At 41.7% G+C, this 22,976-nt stretch overlaps 1 protein-coding gene across 1 annotated transcript in view; it reads left to right on the forward strand.

Moving 5' to 3' along the window:
- The first annotated feature begins 14,793 nt into the window (after nucleotides 1–14,793).
- The window catches only part of LOC120913585 (endothelin receptor type B-like), a 35,231-nt gene continuing 27,048 nt past the window's right edge, over nucleotides 14,794–22,976 (forward strand). Inside the window, exon 1 of the mRNA XM_040323623.1 lies at nucleotides 14,794–14,959. The gene's annotated coding sequence lies outside the window, so the exon portion shown is untranslated. The remainder of the gene's footprint in view (nucleotides 14,960–22,976) is intronic.

A 22,976-nucleotide genomic window follows, 5' to 3' on the forward strand; every position in this document is an offset into this window, starting at 1 on the left:
TTTGCACATCTAGGCTTTGCAATATTTGCCCACTCTTCTTTGCAGAACTGCTCAAGTTAAGTTAAAGTTGGATGTTGAACGTTTGTGGACTGCAGTCTTCAAGTCATTCCACAGACTTTCAATGGTGTTTAAGTCTACCCTCTGACTAGGCCATGCAAGGACACTCACCTTTTTCTCCTTCGACCACTGTGTGGTCATTTTTTCTGTGTGCTTTGTGTCATTGTTGTGTTGGAAGGTAAACCTTCTTCCCATTGACAACTTTCTGGCAGAGGGAGCAGATTTTCCTCAAGAGTTTGATGGTATTTTGCCCCATTCATTTTTCCATCTATACTGGCAAGTGCTCCAGTCCCTGCTTGCAGAGAAACGGCAATAACAGGATATACTACTTCATGCTTTACTTTAAAAATGGTGTTATTTGGATCGTGAGTTGTATTGCATTACTGCCAGACATATCGTTTGGTGTTGAGGCCAAACTATTAAATTTTAGTCTTATCTGACCATAAACACCTTTTTCCATGTGGCCTCAGAAACTTCAAGTGCATTTTTAGCAAAGCTCAGTCATGACTGCATGTGGCCTTTGTTGAGGAGAGGCTTTTTTCTTGCAACTCTCCCATTACAAGCCACATTTGTGGAGAATTTGTGATATTGTTGTCACATGCACACAATTACCACACTTGTAATATATTCCTACAACAGAGTTGCTGTAGGTCTCTTGGTAGCCTCTCTGACCAGTTTCATCCTAGCTCTTTCATCCAGTTTGGAGTGACGTCCTGATCCAGGGAGGGTTTGTGTTATACCAAATACCTTCCTTTCTTAATAATAGCATTCACTGTGCTTCTAGCCATTGAAAAAAACTTTGAATTTTTTTTTGTATCCATCTCCTGACTTTTGCCTGTCTACAACTTTATCCCGGAGATCTTTTGACAGTGCCTTGCCACCCATGATTGTTTGCTTCAGCTGCTCTACCAGGGACTGAAATGCTCCAGGAAAGCATACCTGACTAATCAAAATGACCACAGCTGACCATAGTTAAAAGTCAAATGGCTTTGCGTGCCATTGAGAAGGTGATTAGCTACACCTGATTGAGTTTACAAGTAATTTTTGGGAAAGGGGTGGTCCTTTTTCCAATTCAGTGATTCTGTTTTTTTTTTGTTTTGTTTTTTTGGCATGTTGGTGTTATATCTTTCACTTGGATGTTATAAGTTGCAGTAAATACAGATGGATAAAGCAAAAACTGTGTCTGTCTTCATTTCAAAGCCATTGACATGTATACAGCGATCAGTGCTAAAAAAAGCCGCTGATTACTATTTGTCACTGGCAAGGAAGAGGGTTAACACTAGGGGTTGAATCAAGGGGTTAAATGTGTGTGCTAGGGAGTGTTTTCTAACTGTGAAGGTCTGGGACTGACTGGGGGAGGAGACCAATCGCCGCTCCAAAGCAGTAAAACAACAGATCAGTCTCCTCACCCCTGACATTGACAGACCTCTGTTCTGTCTCTCTCAGGAACGATCTCGGTGTGCCCAGCGGACACACAACTGCTGGGCATACACATCAGCTCATCATTGCACTGTGGGCACACACTCCCTAGTGCTCTTAAACAGCTGACAATTCAGCTTGCCCAAGGGAGCCAACCTGCTGTGGTTAACCTACCAGCATGCCTTTGTTGGAGCGTAGGAGGAACTGGCGTACCTGTAGGAAACCCATTCAGGCACAGGGAGAACATGAAAACTCCATACAGATAGTGCCATGGTTGGGATAAAAAACGATGACTCTAGTGCTTCCGGGAGGAAGTGCTAACCACTTAGCCACTGTGCTGCCACACATTTTATTTCATTGTATTTGTTTTCTTGGGATGTAACTGTTACTTTGTTTACTTGGAAATTAAATATAATTTTTTTTTTTTTTTTTTTCAAGTTTTCCTTTTTTCTCTTGCATCTCAGTAGTGTTAATATATTGCAGTCTCATTGCCATGCAATACCGCGATGGCTACAAGTCCATTTCTCTGAGTGGGCTTTCTGGTGGTAACAACAGTGGACCGTAATTGTATAATGTTTTTTAATATGGCCACTTGGAGTCTGCATTATAAGCCCTTGTGACAGGATGGCAATAAAAGAGCATAATCAGGAGACGGGGACAACGTGTTGTCACGCTATAACAGAAAATGCCTGAACAAGGACTTTTATGACAGGATCACTAGGAATTCGATTATTGAAATTTGCAGATTTAGAAGTACTGAAAATGACTTTTAGAATAACATTAATATGTTAATGCTTTGTATGAGATGTTAATGATTGGGTTCACATATATTTTTAAACCGAACACTAGCAAGATATACAAGACACAAATGAATGCAGCTCTCTAACCATCATTACATAATTAAATGTATAAATTTTTTATGAAAGCAGTGTAAGTACCTGAATTGGACCTGGTATCAGCCTCTTGCGGTGCCTGTACAGTGGGGCTTGAGTGTGAGAGGAAGAAGCAGCACAAGGAGCCAATCAGTTCATGTCCTAATCAGAAGCATTCTGATAGAAGGAGACAGCTGAATGACAGAAAAACTAGCTAATCATAGGGGGTTATTTACTAAAAGGCAAATCCACTTTGCACTACAAGTGCAAACTACAAGTGCAAAGTGCACTTGAAATTGCACTGAAAGTGCACTTGGAAGTGCAGTCGCTGTAGATCCGAGGGGGGGATATGCAAGGAAAATAAAAAACAGCATTTTAGCTTGCACTGGATTGGATAATAAAATCAGCAGAGCTTCCCCTTATTTCAGATCTACCCCTCAGATTTTCAGCGACTGAACTTCCAAGTGCACTTTCAGTGCAATTTCTAATGCACTTTGCACTCGTAGTTTGCACTTGTAATGCAAAATGGATTTGCCTTTCATAAATAACCCCCACTGTGTTGTTTCTCCTTTCACTTTCCAGTCACAGGCTGGGGAGGGTCCAGGATTGTTTTGATGACCCCCCTCCCCCCCCCAGGTATATTTATCTTACCACCACATTGTTCAATTCACTTTCTCCTTGGGGGGGGGGGACTCTGAACTGAAGGTAAATATTGCATCAAAACCTGGTTTTGCTATGTTTTTTTAAATCAGCTATTCATTTTTTGGGGGCTGGAGTTCTGCTTTAAAGGACATTTTCTTCAAGTATTACATAATCAGTGTTGGGTATTGGAAAGGTTACTTAACCACTTGCCGACCGCCGCACGCAGATGTACGTCGACACAATGGCACGGGCAGGCACATTGGTGTACCTGTAGGTCCATAGGTGTGCGCACAGGGTGTGCCGGGTGTGCCTGGGCACACCCTAATCACCCCATGTGCATTAGCATTATCCAGGGGTGGCACCAGGTGGGTGGTTGAGGTGCCAGTGTAAATGCCCCCATTATATTAAAGGCTAGGTTTAACTGTAGGAACACATTACATCTATACTTAGGATGTAACGTAATATGCTTCCAATCAACTGTCTCCCACCATCAGAGCCAGCAGGTGGCATTCATGTGTGTTTGAGCTTTGGGGTGCACACCTATGTGTAGGTCCCTTTAAATTTTCCGCCCCAGCGGGCCTTGTGAGCATGCTCACGGGTCCTGGGAACTCTGTGTTCCCGGGCAGCCCGCGATTGCGGTCGGCAAAGGCAGAACCGCGTGATGCCTTTGTAAATGAGGCATTTCCCTATTCTGCCTAGTGACACTGTCACTGATGGCTGTTCCCCGTGATCGGGAACGGCCATCAGTGACGTGTCACGTGTAGCCACGCCCCCCTAACAGTAAAAATCACTCCCTAGTACTGACTTAACCCCTGCAGCACCACCTAGTGGTTAACCCTTCACTGCCCGTGTCATTTTTACAGTAATCACAGTGCATTTTTATAGCACTGATTGCTGTAAAAATTACAATGGTCCCAAAAATGTGTCACAAGTGTCCGATGTGTCCGTCACAATAAAAATCGCTGATCGCCGCCATTACTAGTAAAAAAAAATATTGATAAATATGCCATAAAACTACACCCTATTTTGTAGCTGCTATAACTTTTGCGCAAACCAATCAATAAACACTTATTTCAATTTTGTTTAACAAAAATATGTAGAAGAATACGTATCGGCCTAAACTGAGGAAAAAAATAAAATGTTATATATTTTTGGGGGATATTTATTACAGCAAAAAGTTAAAAATATTTCATTTTTTTCAAAATTGACGCTCTATTTTTGTTTATAGCGCAAAAAATAAAAACCGCAGAGGTGATCAAATACCACCAAAAGAAATCTATATTTGTGGGAAAAAAAAGGACGTCAATTTTGTTTGGGAGCCACGTGGCACGACCGCGCAATTGTCAGTTAAAGCGGCACAGTGCCGAATCGCAAAAAGTGGCCTGGTCTTTGACCAGCAAAATGGTCCGAGGCTGAAGTGGTTAAAGTGTTTGTTACCCTAACACTTCATATTCCTGATATGTGTCTGCTCTACCATGTACTTGTATGAGAAAGTATCCTGTTCTCTTTGTGTGAAATCCCTGGTGTTCCTGTCAAGCCTCGTACACACGACCGAGGAACTCGACGGGCGAAACATATAGTTTTCCTCGTCGAGTTCCTTGTTAGGCTGTCGAGGAACTCGACAAGGCAAGTTTCTCCATTCCCGTCGAGGAAATAGAGAACTTGCTCTCTTTTTGCCTCGTCGAGTTTCTCGACAGTTTCCTAGACGAAAATGTACACACGACCGGTTTCCTCGGCAAAAAAATATCTCCCAGCAAGTTTCTTGCAGGTTTTTGCAGAGAAACTTGGTCGTGTGTACGAGGCTTCAGCCCCTCTGCTTTCCTATTAAAAGCTGACCACACTAAGCAGGAGAACACGCCATGATCAGTTCTCTAGCTATGCTGGGAACTCAGCCTGCTCTCCTCCAATGATCAGACTTGTCTTGATACGATCCCCTTACACAGCCATTCACTGCGAAGCTCGGTGTACTGTTGCTTCTCCTCCCCCAGCTCTTATGCAGCTGAGAACAGAGAACGCAGAGGGAATGTGATCACTTATAAGAAGGGGAAAAAGGGTATTTATATGTTTTTGTTTTTTTTATATCTATACACAAATGTTTGCCTTTTGTTTCAGTTTTATACTAAATGGCTGTTTCACAAGGTGATCGTTTACAATCACTTTAACACACTATAATTTTGTAATGTAAATGCCATAGTGCCAACTTCAAGTGGGCTACATAATGGACCAGAAGATCCAATGCTGCCTATTTACAGAAAAGACTACTCATCCATCAGAGTTTTCCCACACATATTGTGAATGCGAGCAGAAATGTGCCTGCGGGGTATGTCTTCTGTGTCATTGGCCAGTACGGATCTGCTTAACGAGAGGGAATGAATGAGCACACGATAATCTTATTACTGTAAATAAGCTATGGAGTCTGAGGAGTTTCTTAGAAATGAAGATAAATGAATTGCGTGCCACAAGATTGGTATCAGCTTGTGGGTGAAAATTAGGCATCTGCTAATTACACATCTGCTATGGGCAGCCTGGAAGACTCTCTATCCAAGATTCATAGGAGTGTGGATTTTGCAGTGGGATTGATTGCTACTCTGATCGCTTTGCTTAAAACCCAACTTGAGTTGGCCACAAAAGGTACATTTCTCCTAAGTATAATGCTTGTTTTCCTGGGATCATATAACAGAGGGTATCTACTGTAATTCATTCAGTCGAGTCTACCTTTCTGCTGGTAGTGATGACTGGTCCCTCAAAGCCATTCTTCTTCCGTGGTTGCATTGCCACGCTGATTGCTAATATCTTCATGTAAAATGCAGGACCAACTGTCACTTCTGGTTCTGAATTGTGCTTAAAGGAGTTGTAAAAGTAAAAAGGTTCACGCTCTTTAACGAGCGATCGTGCATCGGCACCAGGGGCGAGCAGGGGGCGCGTATGCACGCCCCTAGGGGCTGCAATGCGAAATGATGTTATATTACGTGATTTCGCGCAGCCGAGCCGACCTGGCGGCTGGTCGGCTAGTGGTTAAGGGGGTTGTAAAGGAATTTTTTTCCTAAATAGCTTCCTTTACCTTAGTGCAGTCCTCCTTCACTTACTTCATCCTTCCATTTTGCTTTTAAATGTCCTTATTTCTTCTGAGAAATCCTCACTTCCTGTTCTTCTGTCTGTAACTCCACACAGTAATACGAGGCTTTCTCCCTGGTGTGGAGTGTCGTGCTCGCCCCCTCCCTTGGACTACAGGAGAGACAGGACGCCCACTAACACACAGCTCCTTTCTTTATCTGCAACATAGAGAGCGTCCTGACTCTCCAGTTGTCCAAGGGAGGGGGTGAGCACGACACTCCATACCAGGGAGAAAGCTTTGCATTACTGTGTGGAGTTACAGACAGAGGAACAGGAAGTGAGGATTTCTCAGAAGAAATAAGGACATTTAAAAGCAAAATCGAAGGATGAGGTACGTGAAGGAGGACTGCACTAAGGTAAAGGAAGCTATTTAGGGGGGGAAAAAATCCTTTACAACCCCTTTAACCACTAGCCGACCAGCCGCCGTAGTTATACGGCGGCAGGTCGGCTCGGCTGCGCAAAATCACGTAATATAACATCATTTCGCATTGCAGCCACTAGGGGCGTGCACACGCCCCCCCTGCCTGCCCCTGGTGCCGATGTGCGATAGCTCTTTACAGAGCGTGAACCGGGAGCTGTGTGTGTAAACACACAGCTCCCGGTCCTGTCAGGGGGAAAAATGACTGATCGTCTGTTCATACAATGTATGAACAGCGATTTGTCATTTCCCCTAGTCAGTCCCACCCCCCCCCCCCTTCAGTTAGAACACACCTAGGGAACATAATTAACCCCTTCCTCACCCCCTAGTGTTAACCCCTTCCCTGCCAGTGACATTTTTACAGTAATCAATGCATTTTTAATAGCGCTGATCGCTATAAAGATGCCAATGGTCCCAAAAATGTGTCAAAAGTGTCCGAAGTGTCCGCCATAAGGTCGCAGTACCGATAAAAAACGCTGATCGCCGCCATTACTAGTAGAAAAAAAAATATTAATAAAAATGCCATAAAACTATCCCCTATTTTGTAGACGCTATAACTTTTGCGCAAACCAATTAATAAACGCTTGTTGCTATTTTTTTTACGAAAGATATGTAGAAGAATACGTATCGGCCTAAACTGAGGAAAAAAAAACGTTTTTTTATATATTGTTGGGGGATATTTATTACAGCAAAAAGTAAAAAAAAATTTGTTTTCAAAATTGTCGCTCTATTTTTGTTTATAGCGCAAAAAATAAAAACCGCAGAGGTGTTTAAATACCACCAAAAGAAAGAATTAATGGGACCCCAAAGACCCAAGAAAAACAAGAACAAATAACGGGCAGAGGGACTATACCGGTACTAGATGAGAAATAATTAGAAAGGAATTGTAGTAAGGGTAAAAGATATAAATCAATTTATTTTAACATAGTATCAAAAAACAGGAAACACACATAAATGTAAACTACATCAAAATTAGTAGCGATATAAAATGGTAGACATATTGTACGACCAACCGTCCCAATCACCGAGATGTAAGGACCCTAGACGAAGGGTGGCGGTGAAACGAAGGGGGTCATACAAGTCAAAGTCTCTACTAGTTTTGCATCGATAGACGCTTCGTCAGGAGAATTTCTAAAAAGATGATACATATATTCGTTAGCGTCACAGGCTAAATACATATAGACAGATATGTAAAAAAAACACTCAGGTATCAGAAAACAAATATGCAAATATCAAAAATAAATATAAACAGGTATTTAGGGGAAAGGCAAATGCTGTGCAGCTTACCTGTACAGAGAGCAACCATTCGCTAGGGAGCCAGGGGTCAGCCGCAGGGAGGGAATTCTCACACGGCGACCAGGATGGAGGGAGGGCCCGACTGCAGAGGGAGACCTGTATTGGCTATATATAAGGATGTCATCAGTAAGGCTAAATTGAACGAAAAGTGCTAGTGAGGTGAGTGTGCCACCGTGGTGAGGGTGCTAGGCACCAAACATGCTATAAAGGTGCCAGGCAGTTTAAGATCCCAATGGGGAAAGTAAAAGAAAAAGAGGGGGGAAAGGAAAAGAGGGGGGAGGAGGGGAAGGGGGGGGAGTGCAAAGGGACACAGGAAAGAGAGTGGATAGGTAGGAAAAGAAGCTTCTTTATTTTTCTACTCCCCAATTTATCACCCTCCTCTTCTTCCCCCTTTTTTCCTCCCTCCCTTCCCTTCCCCCTGTCCCCCCTTTTCCCTCCCTCTTCCCTTCCTTCCTCTCCCTCCTTTCCCCCCCCTCTCTCCCTCCCTTTCCCCCCCCCTCTCCCTCCCTTTCCCCCTCTTTCCCTTTTTCCCTTCTTTTCCTACCTATCCACTCTCTTTCCTGTGTCCCTTTGCACTTCCCTTTCACTTTCATCAAGTGTTATTTATAGGTTTATTTTCATCACCTTTGGAATATAATGTTATAGACATATTTGAGGACCCTAAAAAAGTGATTCACAGACTTATGCCCTGTACACACGATCGGAATTTGTGTGGGCCCCATCAGACTTTTTTCATCAGAGTTTAGAGATAGAACATGTTTTATTTTTTTCAGATTGGAAATTCCTATCGTCTGTGTGGAACTCCGACAGAGAAAAAACCCACGCATTCTCAGTATCAAGCCGACGCTCGGAAGCATTGAACTTCATTTTTCACGGCTTGTTGTAGTCTTTTCACCGCATTTTGGACGGTCCGAATTTGGTCTGACAGTGTGTATGCAAGACAGCTTGAACAGAATTCCGACGGAAAACTCCATTGATTTTATCTTATCGGAAATTCCGATTGTGTGTACAGGGCATTAGAAGAGCGATTCACTGTTTATTTATTTATTTGTATTTTGTTTGTTTCTTGTAATTTAGAATCCCCCTTATGATTCTTAGCACAGCTCATACAGTATTATGTATTTTTTTATCATTCCTAATGAAAAACAACATACTCAAATTTATGTTTATAAAAAAACGCCTTGCAATATATTCATTCCATTTATTATTATTTTTATACTCTAATCCAAAGCACAAAGCCTGATTTAAATACTTTTTTCTTGTAAAGTATCAAAGAACACATTTAGATTCATCTGATTTTTGCATATACAAGGCTTAAAGTGTACATGGGGGCCAAAACCTTCTTCTACAAACATTAACTGCATTTATGTGGTATGTTCCAAGGTGTCCTCTTTACTACGTGTATTGAGGAGCTTAGTCAATCCTAAATCCCTGCCAACTGGCAGAACTACATCCTGCTCCACAGCAGTGAAGATGTCACCTCCGCACGTACTTCATATTGGATCATTTATTTCACCGGTAAGCTAGGGATCCCAATCCACACATGTTAAAAAGTTGGTTCAGTCTAGGTTTTTCTTAAATTGTGGTATAATTCCTTCATTGCTGTGGATACCAGCAGAGAATTCGAGATGCTGGCTTCATCTGTAGTTTTCTTCTGGTCAAAAACCTTGAAGTTTGCGTTTAGTGATGAAGCTGCTAAAATTGAATGAAGTAAATATTGTATTGTATAAACAGTTTTTTGCTACTTTGTATTAACTCTGTGTATATAATTTTCTATCTCTCTCTCTCTTTTATATAGTTTATACACTAATCAGCTATAACTTTATGACCACCCACCTAATATTGATTAGGTCCCTCTTTTGCCACCAAACAGCCCATTTTGCTGTCAATGCAACCCTCGCCCATCGAGGCATGGATGCCATTAGACCTCTGAAGATATGCTGTGGTATCTGCCACCAAGCTGTGAGTAGCAGAAGTCCTGGAAGTTGCGAGATGGGGGCTCCATGCAGGGCCGTCTTATCCAGTGGGCACACCTGGGCACAGCCCAGGGGCCCAAGGTGCCCATGGGGCTCCATCAGGACGGGCAGGGCCGATCTTAGGCGGGTGCACCGTGCCCTGGCGCTGTAAGTTGCCGCAGAGAAGGGGCGCTAAGCCACCGAAGCTGTGGCACGCCACTTGACTGCACTGGTTGCTAGAATTGCCAGCCGCCTGGCGCCTAGCAACTAGTGATAACAGTGGCCGCCCCAGCATTCAGAGCGTGCCGCAGCTGCCCCAGCATTCATAGCGCGCCACCTACGTGGCTGGAAAACTAGATCGGCTCCACCCACCTCTGCCATCTTTAGACTTAGACAGCATAGCATGCCGCAGGTCACCATCTTTATTGTTGGGGCCCCAATGCATTTCTTTGCCCAGGGGCACATGAAGCTATTAAGATGGCACTGGCTCCATGGATTAACCTCCCTGGCGGTATGATTATGTCAGATTTTAGATGTTGAAAGCGGTACAATTATTTTGCATGGAAATTTGGCGTTTTATATTGTAGGCCTGCAATTCTTAGGAATAACTCACTTAAATCTGTCCAAACAAGAGTCTAGTAGACATCCCGGGTATGATAAAGTTTGAAACACAAAATCATAAATTATAATATAATAAATAACTATAAATAATTATAACAAATAATAATATAATAATAATAAAAATGTATCAATAATGTAATCAAATCAAAAACACTGAAATTTGCTCAGTTGCAGAATTGTCGCTGTCATTACTTTCAGTGCCTGAAGACGAATTTCCCCACAAATCACTATCGCTCAATTCTGCAAGTGATTCTAATTTATTATCGCTGTTTTCTAGCTGGTCTAAAAGCATTTTTAACATAAAGGGACACTTTTTGGTTGCTATGGACAATATCCAGTTTCCAGGCAGAAAAAACTGTCTTTATATTATAAAAGTGGGCAGACCACTAGGGACAAAGGGGGTGTGTAATTATTTTATGCAGTACTATAATCTGTAAGATTACAGTATACTGTATGTGTACTGTGTTTTAACTTTTTTGAATTTGGCGCCAATCTCTGCCCCTGTGTGTCGCATAGTCGCAGGGAACGGAGCTCAGCAGCACTCGGACACTGTGTGAATCGAGCGAGGAGACCGCTCGCTCACACAGCGGGGAGACATCGCAGGATCCAGGGACAAGGTAAGTAACTTTGCCTGGATCCTGCAATGCGATCCAGAGTCTGGCTCGGGGATACTGCTAATGGTACTGAAATTACACCCCGAGCCAGACTCGGGAATACCGCTAGGCAGGTTAAACTTGTTTTTCAGCACATTTCACAGATGAGATCTGGAGACATTGAAGGCCAAATCACCCCCTCAAACTTGTTTTTGTGTTCCTCAAACCATTCTTGAACAATTTTTACAGGGTGGCAGGGTGAATTATCCTGCTGAAAGATGTCACTGCCATCAGCAAAAATTATTTACATGAAATATTTATGAAATGTACTTGGTCACCAACAATGTTTGGTGGTACATGTCAAGTAACATCCATGTGAATGGCAGGACCCAAGGTTTCCCATCAGAACATTGCCCAAAGCACCACACTGCCTTCACCGGCTTGCCTTCTTCTATCTTCCATTGCTCTATGGTCCAGTTCTGAGGCTCACTTATCCATTGCAAGCGTTTTTGACTGTGCACACAAGTCAGCATGGGCAACCTGGCAGATCTTGAGTTACACGGCAAATCACTTAACCTGTCAGCAGGGCTGGTGCAAGGATTTTTCACACCCTAGACGAAACCTCATTTTGCTGCCCTCCCATGGCTCCACCCCTGACTCCACCTTCTTTGCCCTGCCCATGTATACCCCATCTTTTTAATGAAACGCCCATCAAATGCAGCCCACCAGTGCCCATCAAATGTAGCCTCACAAGCACCCATCAATGTAGCCTCACCAGCGCCCATCAATTCAGCCACACAAGCGCCCATCAATGCAGCCTCACCAGCACCCATCAATGCAGCCTCACCAGCACCCATCAATGCAGCCCACCAGCGCCCATCAATGAATGCTTGCTTGCTTCCATTCATTCGGAAGTCGGGACACAGACACAGTTCTCCTGCTGCCTACTGATGCTGAGACTTATGCTGCGTACAGACGATCGGACATTCCGACAACAAAACCGTGGATTTTTTTCCAACGGATGTTGGCTCAAACTTGTCTTACATACACACGGTCACACAAATGCTGTCGGAAATTCCGAACGCCAAGAACACGGTCACGTACAACACGTACAATGGCACTATTAAGGGAAGTTTAATACCAGTCGTGTTAGTAGAAGTTTGTGAGAGACGATTCGCGCTTTTCGGCCTCGCGCTTTTTAGTCTATTACAGTGTGACGAATGTGCTATCTCCATTACAAACGCTAGTTTTACTAGACCGAGCGCTTCCTTCTCGTACTTGATTCAGAGAATGTGTGGAATTTTGTGCATTGGAATAGTCTACACACAATCGGAAATGTATGAGAACGGATTTTGTTGACGGAAACCAGCTCTTAAATTTTTGTTGTCGGAAATTCGGAACGAAAATGTCCGATGGGGCATACACACGCTCGGAATTTCTGACCAAAAGCTCCCATCGAACATTTGTTGTTGGGAAATCCGAGCGTGTGTTACGCGGCATTAGTTGCTTGCTGCAGAGAGAAGAGAGTAGGACCACCAGTGGCCGGGCGCCCCTAGGCAGCAGAGCCACTGGTGCCTAGTTTGCCTAGTGGTAGCACCTAGACATGTGCACAGCAAAATTTTTCGTTTATTTCTGTTTCGTTTCTGTTTGTTTATCGTGATTCGTAACGAGTCGTAATTTCGTAAGACGTTAGTTATCGTACTCGTACTCTTTAGTATTTTCGTAACACTATTTTTTCCGATTCCGTTTTTTTCTGTTAGTTTATTTTTCGTTGAATCGAGATTAGTATTTTCGTTATATTTTGTATTCTGCCGCGTTCGTATTTTTAAAATGATTTTATTCGTTCCTTCGTTTTTACGTTAGTTTAATTTTCGTTGTTTTGCTATTCGTATTTACATTATATTTTCCATCATGTTGCGTTCGTATTTTCGTAAGAAATATATTTTCGTTGCTTTATGGTCCTTCGTATTTTCGTGTCTAATTTACTTTGATTGTAAAAACGTACTTTTGTAGATTTTATTGCATTCGTAATTCTGTTAGAATACATTTTACGTTTATTCGACACACTACTCGTCATAATTTTGTAATTCGTACTTTACTGTGATTGACTCGACTGTCTTAGTTAGCACACACACCCTGTCTAGAATGAAGTCTGACGTAGAAGAAAACTAAAATATGTCAGATATTACAAATACAAATCTAGAAATTAGATGCACTGCAGTCTAAGGCCCCGTACACACGACCGGATCTATCCGCTGGGATTTATCCGCGGATCAGTTCAAGCGGATAGATCCGGTCGTGTGTAGGCCCGAGCGGACAATTTTCGGCGGACATTTGTCCAGCCGACGGATTCCCAGCGGATAAAAATTTTGGAGCATGCTACAAAATCTATACGCTGGAATCCTTTCCTTTGGACTTATCCGGTCGTCTGTACAGACTCACCGGATAAGTCCGTCCGCTCCCCATCCCTCGCATGCGTCGGAATGATTCGACGCATGTGTGGAAGTATTTACCTTCCAGCGTCGCGCACGGCGCCGCGACGGCGCGACACGTGACCGCGGATGTTTTCCGCGCGGATTTTGATCCGATGGTGTGTACAAGCCATCGGATCAAAATCCGGAGGGGAAATGTCCGATGGAAATGGTCCGGCGGACCGTTTCCATTGGATAACCCCTCGTCTGTACGAGGCCTAACACAGAAAAAGACACAAGGAGCCAGGAAGTAATGAGAAAGAAGCTCATTGGGGGAAGGAACAAACCTCTTCAGAGGAAAGGGACAGCGCTCAGTGGCTATTGGTCAATGTCCAGAAATATTTCAGTACTAACGAAAGCTAATTTACATTATTTTGTATTTTCGTTGTTTTCATTTCCGTTTTCCGAAGATTCGTAATTTATTTTTCGTTAGTTTTGATTTTCGTTTTTTATTCTTTGTTCGGCATTTCGGTTGTTTTCTTTTCGGTCTTCGAATATTGGTAAGTTTGCATTTTCGTTCATTTTGTTTTTCGTAATTTTTTTTTTTTTGGGTTCAGTATTTTCGTTGTTTCTATGTTTTCGTTTCTTTCATCTTTCGTATCTTCGTTGTTTTTCATATTCGTTATTTTGAAACTATCGTTATTCGTTTTTAATTGCGCTAAACCGTCCGTTCATTCATATGTTAACGAATCAACTAAAATAATGAAAATTGACAGAAAACGTATTCGTAACTTAAAAAATTGCACATGCCTAGTAGCACCAGCCCTGCCTGTCAGTGGTCATAAAATGATGGCTGTTTAATACACATGTATATAGTGTGTGTGCGTACATGCATGTGTTATCTGCAATTTTTTTTTTTTTACCCATGTATGGTCAGCATAATATATAATATATTGCACTGGATATAGTTAATAGCTCATTATTTATTAACTGAATGCATCCCATTATTTTGTTTTTACACATTAACATATCCTCGTAATTAGATCTACAAATAAAAATGTCCGGCTAATCTTATAATTAATTATTTTTGCTATTTACCTGAATGCAAATGGAAATATCCTTTTCATTTGTTGTGCAATAAAAAAAATGGTTGGCTACTCTTATAATAAATGTAGGCTGTCCCCATAGAGACATCACAACAATGAGCCCTCTAGCTGCCTCCCTTTTCCTTAATTCTCTTCACTTCTCCTCTGAATGACAAGTTCAACTTTTTTTTTTTTTTTTTGAAAAGCCCTCTCTGCTTTTCCAGCTCTGAGAATTGTCCAGCCCCCTCGTGTTACCTCATTGGCTGTGACACATCAAACAGACAGCCTATATAGTGTCACCGGACATAAAAACTGCATCATATAAAGCTTCTCTGACCAAAAATTCCCCTTAGAATTCTCTGATGAGGAGGACTTAACTGTGTGGATCTGTTCTAACCTTCTGGCTTCTATATGATGGCTTCAAATGTCTGCAAACAGAAGCTTAATGAGCTAAGAAACTGAAGATATCTATAAAGGTACTTTGCATTTTTTTCTGTATAATCCTACTTTAAATCATTTTTCATTTTTATTTATTACATGAGGAAGGATGTTATGCAGGAAATAATTTGTCTTTCTGTGTGCACATCTGCAGGGAACATTAGGATATAATGAACTAACTTTAAAAACTATTCTAAAATTCAAGAAAAGTTGGGTAACCTTTGTTTAAACAGTGAGGATTATAGTACTGTGTGTGTAACATAATCTGATTTGGCCATATCACTTTTTTTTTTTCAAATACGTTACTTATTAAAGCTTCTTTTTTTTTTTAATAGGTGTGTTTTTCCTTTTTTTGAGTTAGCAGTATTTTCCGTTATGACTGATAGATATCATCTTATATGAGTGAGTAGTAACATGATGTGCAATGGAAAGGATGAAAGAGTGATGTTATAATTCTACTAATGGTTCCATTTTCTAAACTTTACCATATGAGTTATTTGTCATAATAACACCTCCTATTTCCAACACTCACTGCTGAAAATATGGCAGATAGTAATCACTATAGCTTGGTGAATTAAGCCTTTTTCTTCTCTCCATCTATCTATCTATATACTGTATAGTCTATCTATGTCAGGAAGAGGAAATGACAACTTAACAGATAGCAATCTGTATGTGTATTTACCCATGTATGTATGTATCATATTGATAAATAGAAAGAAAGATAGATTTCTAGAAAGAAAATAGATCAATAGAGAGATCCATATTCTATCTATTTATCTATCTTAATATCTAATTATGTATTTCTCTGTTGGAATTGCATCTACCAGATTCCAATCTATCAATTGATCTATCTTTCTATCTATCTATCTAACTATCTATCTATCTATTTAGTTATGAATCTACTTAGCTATCTAAACTATTAATTATAGGAAAAGAAAATGAAAACTATCTATCTATCTACCTATCTAAAATCTATCTATCTGCTTATCTACGTATCTAGCTAAACTATCACTTATAGGAAAATAAATGAAAACCAACAGATACCAATCTGTCTATCAAGCTATTCAAGTGGATTTATGCACCTATTTATATATGTTTTTCATATAGATAGATAGATAGATAGATAGATAGATAATTTGATAGCAGATAGATCAATAGATGTAACCATTATTTACTTCTCTGTCTGTCTGTCTATATATATATATATATATATATATATATATATGCAGAACATGATATAAATAGATACATAAATCCACTTTAATAGCTTGATAGACAGATTGGTATCTGTTGGTTTTCATTTTCTTTTCCTATAAGTGATAGTTTACAAAGATAAGCAGATAGCTAGTTATTAGATAGATGAACTGAAAAATTCCCATTTAAGTTACACTGCCGGAAAATTTCTACCTAAGTGCCCGATCCACAAAGCACTTACCTAGAAATTTTCGGCCTTGTAACTTAAATCCGGCCGGCGCAAGGCGTTCCTATTCAAATGGGGCGAGTCCCATTTAAATTAGGCGCGCTCCCGCGCCGGACATACTGCGCATGCTCCCGACGCGATTTTCCCGACGTGCATTGCGCGAAATTACGTTACGCCTAGTTTTGTGAATCGCGCCGGGTAAAAAAAGTTGCGTCGGGAAAAAAAAGGTGTACTAACTTTACACTTTGTAAAAGCAGCCCTAATTTTGCGACGGCAAACTAATACTTACGGAGAAAAAACGAAGCGTAAAAGCTTCGTGGATCTCCGTAAGTGCTAATTTGCATACCCGACGCTGGATTTCGACGAGAAATGCCCCCAGCGGCGGCTGCGGTACTGCATCCTAAGATCCGACAGTGTAAGTCCCTTACACATGTCGGATCTTCTGCCTATCTATGAGAAACTGATTCTGTGGATCAGTTCCATAGATAGAGACAGGGATACGACGGCGTATCAGTAGATACGCCGGCGTATCCCTTTTGTGGATCAGGCCCTATCTATCTATCTATCTAATATCTATCTATCTGCTTATCTACGTAACTAGCTAAACTATCACTTATAGGAAAATAAATGAAAACCAACAGATACAAATCTGTCTATCAAGCTATTCAAGTGGATGTATGCATCTATTTATATCATGTTTTGCATATAGATAGATTATTGGATGGATAGATGGATAGATGGATAGATAGATAGATAGATAGATAGATAGATAGATAGATAGATACTTCTATGTCATATATATATATATATATATATATATATATATATATATATATATATATATATATATATATATATATATATATATATATATCTATGTGCAGAACATGATTTAAATAGATACATAAATCCACTTTAATAGCTTGATAGACAGATTGGTATCTGTTGGTTTTCATTTTCTTTTCCTATACGTAATAGTTTACAAAGATAAGCAGATAGATAGATAGATAGATGGATAGATAGATAGATAGATAGATAGATAGATAGATAGATAGATAGATAGATAGATAGATAGATAGATAGATAGATAGATACTTTGACAGCAGGTAGATCAATAGACATATCCTGTATCTTACTATCTATCTATCTATCTATCTTCCATTAAACAGGATAATACACCTGGCAGATACTGGGTGTCTGTTTGTCTATCTATCTATCTATCTATCTATCTATCTATCTATCTATCTATCTATCTATCAAATAGGAAACTAAACATATCTGTCTTATTTATTTCACCCAAAGTAGTCAGTTATTAAGATAAGCAGAAATATAGTTATTAGATAGATAGATAGATAGATAGATAGATAGATAGATAGATAGATAGATAGATAGATAGATAGATAGATACTTTGACAGCAGGTGGATCAATAGACATATCCATTATCTATCTATCTATCTATCTGTCTATCTATCTATCTATCTATCTATCTATCTATCTATCTATCTATCTATCTAACAGGATAATACACCTGGCAGATACTGGGTGTCTGTTTGTCTATCTATCTATCTATCTATCTATCTATCTATCTATCTATGAAATAGGAAACTAAACATATCTGTCTTATTTATTTCACCCAAAGTAGTCAGTTATTACTCACTTACAATGTTTCTGTTGAGCTACATAAATAACAAATTTGTCTATTTATATTGTATTTCAATATTGTTTTATCTACTGAGCAGGAAAAAGTATTTGTAAGCCCAATCAGTAAAATCTTATATAAGCTTGAGCAAACTAATATTATTTAAAAAGTTGTTTTCAATCGTTTATTAAAATAATAATCTACTTTAAGTAATCCAAAGAAAGAACTCAAACTTTAACCACTATAAGGCTTACGAATGTGGAAAAGGGAAATTGAATGATGTAACTAAAAGCCAAATAAAATGTTTGCTTTCCTTGAATGTAGAACATGAAGATCAATGGAAGCTGAATGCTAATTTGTGCTTATGAAATACTGTGTGATATACCTTTCTCTTTGCCTTAAGCTTTAGAATTACAAGGGCGATTGGATGTGTATACACAAGATAACCACCCTCAGGCACAGTCTTTGGCCGCGGGGCGTACATATATAAGCTTTGTTTGCCAAAGTGACATATCTGTTGGTATAGGAAAAATAGTGAACAGGAATTTTTCTATCCAAATGTGTTGTTTTCACAGTGGCTAGCCAGAACGGGCCAATTTCTATAGACATGAGATTGTCATCTTATGTGTATGGGTACCATTATTACACAAACCAATGTTATCAGTTACTGGTTTACTATTGAGCATTGTGCCTAATGCTACTTAAAGTGGCATTAAATCCCCAAATTATGCAGCATACTAATTTTTACATGTGGTGATTGCATTGTTTTGTTTAGTCTTTTTTTTTTTCAGTTTATTATTATTTATTTTTTATTTTCACCTAAAGAGTTGCCCAGTAAGGCTGGGTTCACACTGCAGCACACTCACAGCAGGGGTCCGCTGCATTTACATTCACCGTTTCAGGTCCGATTTCAGCCCGACTTTAGGGCTTAAAGTGATATTAAAGCTTTGTTGTTTTTTTTTAAATAACAAACATGTCATACTTACCTCCACTTTGCAGTTCGTTTTTGCACAGTGGAGGCCCTGATGAGGCCCCAGATGAGTGGCCTCGATCGTCCTCTTCTGGGGTCCCATATCGGCTCTCGTGGCTCCTCCCCGCAAGAGCTGACCCCCTCTGGGAAGCTCTCTCCCGAGGGGGTTAGCTTGCAGGCGCGCTCCCATGCCATACAATCTGTATCCATAGCCACCGATTGTATGACTCGGCCCCGCCCCCGGCGGCCACATCATTGGATTTGATTGACAGCATCGGGAGCAAATGGCTGCGCTACTATCAATCTATCCAATGAAGAGCCGACAAGACCTGGGGAAAGCAACGCAGGATCGCGCCCACAGAAATTCGGGGCTCAGGTAAGTAAAACGGGGACTCGTGGGTGTTAACTGCAAGGTGTTTTTTCACCTTACTGCATAGGATGCAGTAAGGTGAAAAAACACGAAAGTTTACAACCACTTTAGTATGTCCGTATTTCATCCATTTGTTTTCGGATGAAATACTGACATACATTAATCCCTGGGATGTTCATCCGCTGACACCCGATCAGCGGATTCTGCAGACGGAGGAAAATCATATTTTTCCATCCGTCTGCAGAGCGGATCGGGTGAACATGGACAGATGGTCCGTGTTCATCCGATCCCCCCATAGGGGAGAGCGGAGATCTGACAGCGGGGGTTAGCGGTACGGATCCTCACGGGATCCGTATGTGGGAAAGGGCACTAAGTCTGTTATTTTTCAACTTCCTTTAATAGTGCAAGCTGTCCAGCAAAAGTGACAGTTAGGCCTCGTACACACGGGCGAGGAACTCGACGGGCGAAACACATCGTTTTGCTCGTCGAGTTCCTTGTGAAGCCAACTTTTCCCATTGCCGTCGGGGAAAAAGAAGACATGCTTTCTTTTTGGCCCGACGAGATCCTCGGCGGTTTCCTCGTTGAAAAGTGTACACACGATCGGTTTCCTCTGCAAAAAAAAAAAAAAACAGCAAGCTTCTTGCTGGTTTTTGCCGAGAAACTCGGCCGTGTGTACGAGGCCTTTAGAGGGACGAGACAAACTATTAACACTGATAGGGATGCTTACAATGATCAGTTTTTATTCATGTATGTAAAACCTTTATCCCAAAAGGAAAAACACTGTAGCTGTAACTGCATATAAAGCTTCAACTGGAGTTCAGCTTTGATTTATTAGTCAAGTCCATCTAAATCTGCTAGTACGCGTAACATTACACTCTTTCCAGACTGACAATGTTGCTGTCCAAAGGTGTCTCTGTTGCTCCTTCTTCTAGAGAGAAACCCTGAGGCCCCGTACACACGTCCGAGAAACTCGACAAGCAAAACTCATCGTTTTGCTCGTCGAGTTCCTTGTGAAGCCGCCGAGGATCTCGGCGAGCCAAGTTTCCCCGTTGACTAACGAGGAAATAGAGAACATGTTCTCTATTTGGCTCGACGAGTTCCTCGTCGGTTTCCTCGGCCAAAAGTGTACACATGACCGGGTTTCTCGGCAGAATCCAGCTCCGATCGAGTTTCTGGCTGAATTCTGCCGAGAAACTTGGTCGTGTGTACGGGGCCTAAGACAGGAAGTGGGAGATTTAATAAAACTGGAGAGTGCAAAACAAACCTTTACAACCCCTTTAAGTGAACAAACTGAGGTTAGGAGCTGATTGGCCACCATGCACAGCTGCACCAGATTCTGAGAGCTCAAATTTTAGTAAATCTTCCCCAAAGTGTGTTACTGGCCAGACCAGTGCCGATCCTGACCTCCCTGGGGCCCTAAGCAAAATGACATGTCACATTAAAGTTAAGAAGCAGGGGGGGGGGGGGGGGGACTGCCGACAGTGACATGTCACATTAAAGATTACAATTGAGAAGCAGGGGGAGGGGGTGTTCTGCTGTCGGAAATTAAAAACTTACATTAAATTGAGAAGCGGGGGGTGCTGACTTCTTACCTCTTCTCCCATGCAGCCAGCGACCTGAGAAGCGGGTTGAGGGGCTGAAAATTTCTTCTCACCAGGCGGGGCCTCTAGTAATTTGGGGGGGCCCCCTGCAGCTTTGTGGGGCCCTAAGCGGCTTGCATAGTAAGCCTATAGGGTGGATCGGCCCTGGGCCAGACCACCTGGTGGAAATAAAGAAGAAAACACCTGAAAACATGAATGTAGCCACCACATTTAAGGATTGGTAAGCTACACTATATTAAATTTGTATTTTTTGGTTTTAATACCACTTTAAAAAGGTACATTGGCAGTGATGGATTGCTACAGGTAGCCCAATATATAAGGAATTCTGCTGAGACAAAAATGGCTGTTAGATTAGATAACATAACCTATACAAAGTGCATGGTGTTAGTGAACTGGAGAAGTAATGAAGCCTTTTGCCAGCATGCTGCATAGAAGGACCCTTGCTCCAGAACCTATATATTTCTGCTTATGTCACAGCACACTGAGTTAGCCCGGGTTCACACTATAGCGAAAACAGACATTGCATGTGATTTGCACCTGCACTGCTGTGCCGATCACATGTGATGTCTGTTCAATGCGAAATTCAGCCATTCTGTTGTATGGCTGAACTTGCATTGGATTTGCATTAAAAAGGTGCAGGGACTTTTTTTTTTGCCTGAACTGGAATTGGATCACATGGTTGTTCACGCCAATGCGATCTAATTCCTGTCCGTCTGTCTCAGCTATATATATATATCTATGTAGCATTACCCCCGGAGGAGCTGCTGGTTGTTTGGGTAGCACATTTATCTCATGGCTCCCCTGAAATCCTAGGGGTGAATAATGCGTATTGCATTTGGTAGAAGTAAAAGGAATGTCCGCAACAGGTGCTCTTTGCTGTGCTCTTTATTACTCAGCCGGGTAAAAACAATAAACTTGTGGTGAGGAAAGTAAAGTTGAAGAAGAAAGGAGAACAGCAGATTCAGGCGTGATGGTAGGGAAATAGTCCTGCTCCCAAGCGTAACACTTTCTGCGCCACTCCGGCCTGAGTGGGTTTAGCGGACAGGCCTCTCTCACTGACCTGGCAGCCGGAGTATCACTCGAACATTTGTAGGATAAAGTCCCTGCCACAGACCCTCCTTGGTGAACTTGAACTTGAGGAAAGAGTCTCTGCCACAGACCCTCCTTGGTGAACTTCAGGGAGACACCTCAGCCACAGGCCCTCTCTGATTTGTAGTTACGGAGACAATCCTCCTTGGATGAATTAAGCCTGGATCTCCTTCAACTTGTCGCTCAGGTACCGACTGACAGGTGATCAATCCTTCAGTGTCCGTCTACCGTGATCCCCGGTGGTTTGTCAAGGCCCTTTTGGATCGCCAGCCTCTCAATGGCGCTCCTCAGACGGACTCCCCACCGAACAGCAATACAGCTTGGGATCCTCAAAGGTGGGAACCCAGTCGCTCACTGGGTTCCCGTCGCTGTTCAGATACTCCGGGCCAATATGGTCCCGGAACCAGGAACATTGGGGGGCACGCACGCCCCGGCCAGGTAGGCCATAACGCTGGGGGGCCGTAAAGTGGTCACCCTAAAGGTGGGTGCCACACTCGAAGAAGAAGACCCAGAACCCATGGCGTCTGCCTCATAAATACCCCTCCCCAGCATGCACAGCGAGGCCAAACCCTCCTTATTGGCCACTGGGAAAGAGCACCCAAACCTTGACTCCACTGCTGCCACCTGCAGCACCGGGGTTGGAAGAACACCCCAATGCAACAGAATAGCCTACAGCACAGCCAAACTGAGACAGAGACCCTGTTTTGCACCTAACAATTTGGATCAGAGTTTAACTACACTCTGATCTCCCTCTAAATTAATTAGCACCGGTACTATAAAATACCCAGGAGCTACATCTATATATATATATATATATATATAGATATATATTGTAAATGTACCATATATACTCAAGTATAAGCCGACCCAAATATAAGCCGGGGAACCTAATTTTACCAAAACTTATTGACTAGAGTATAAGCTTAGGGTGAGAAATGCAGCAGCTACTGTAAGTGGAAAAGCGG

Source organism: Rana temporaria, chromosome 9 (assembly GCF_905171775.1).
Source record: "Rana temporaria chromosome 9, aRanTem1.1, whole genome shotgun sequence".
Classification (NCBI taxonomy): Eukaryota; Metazoa; Chordata; class Amphibia; order Anura; family Ranidae; genus Rana; species Rana temporaria.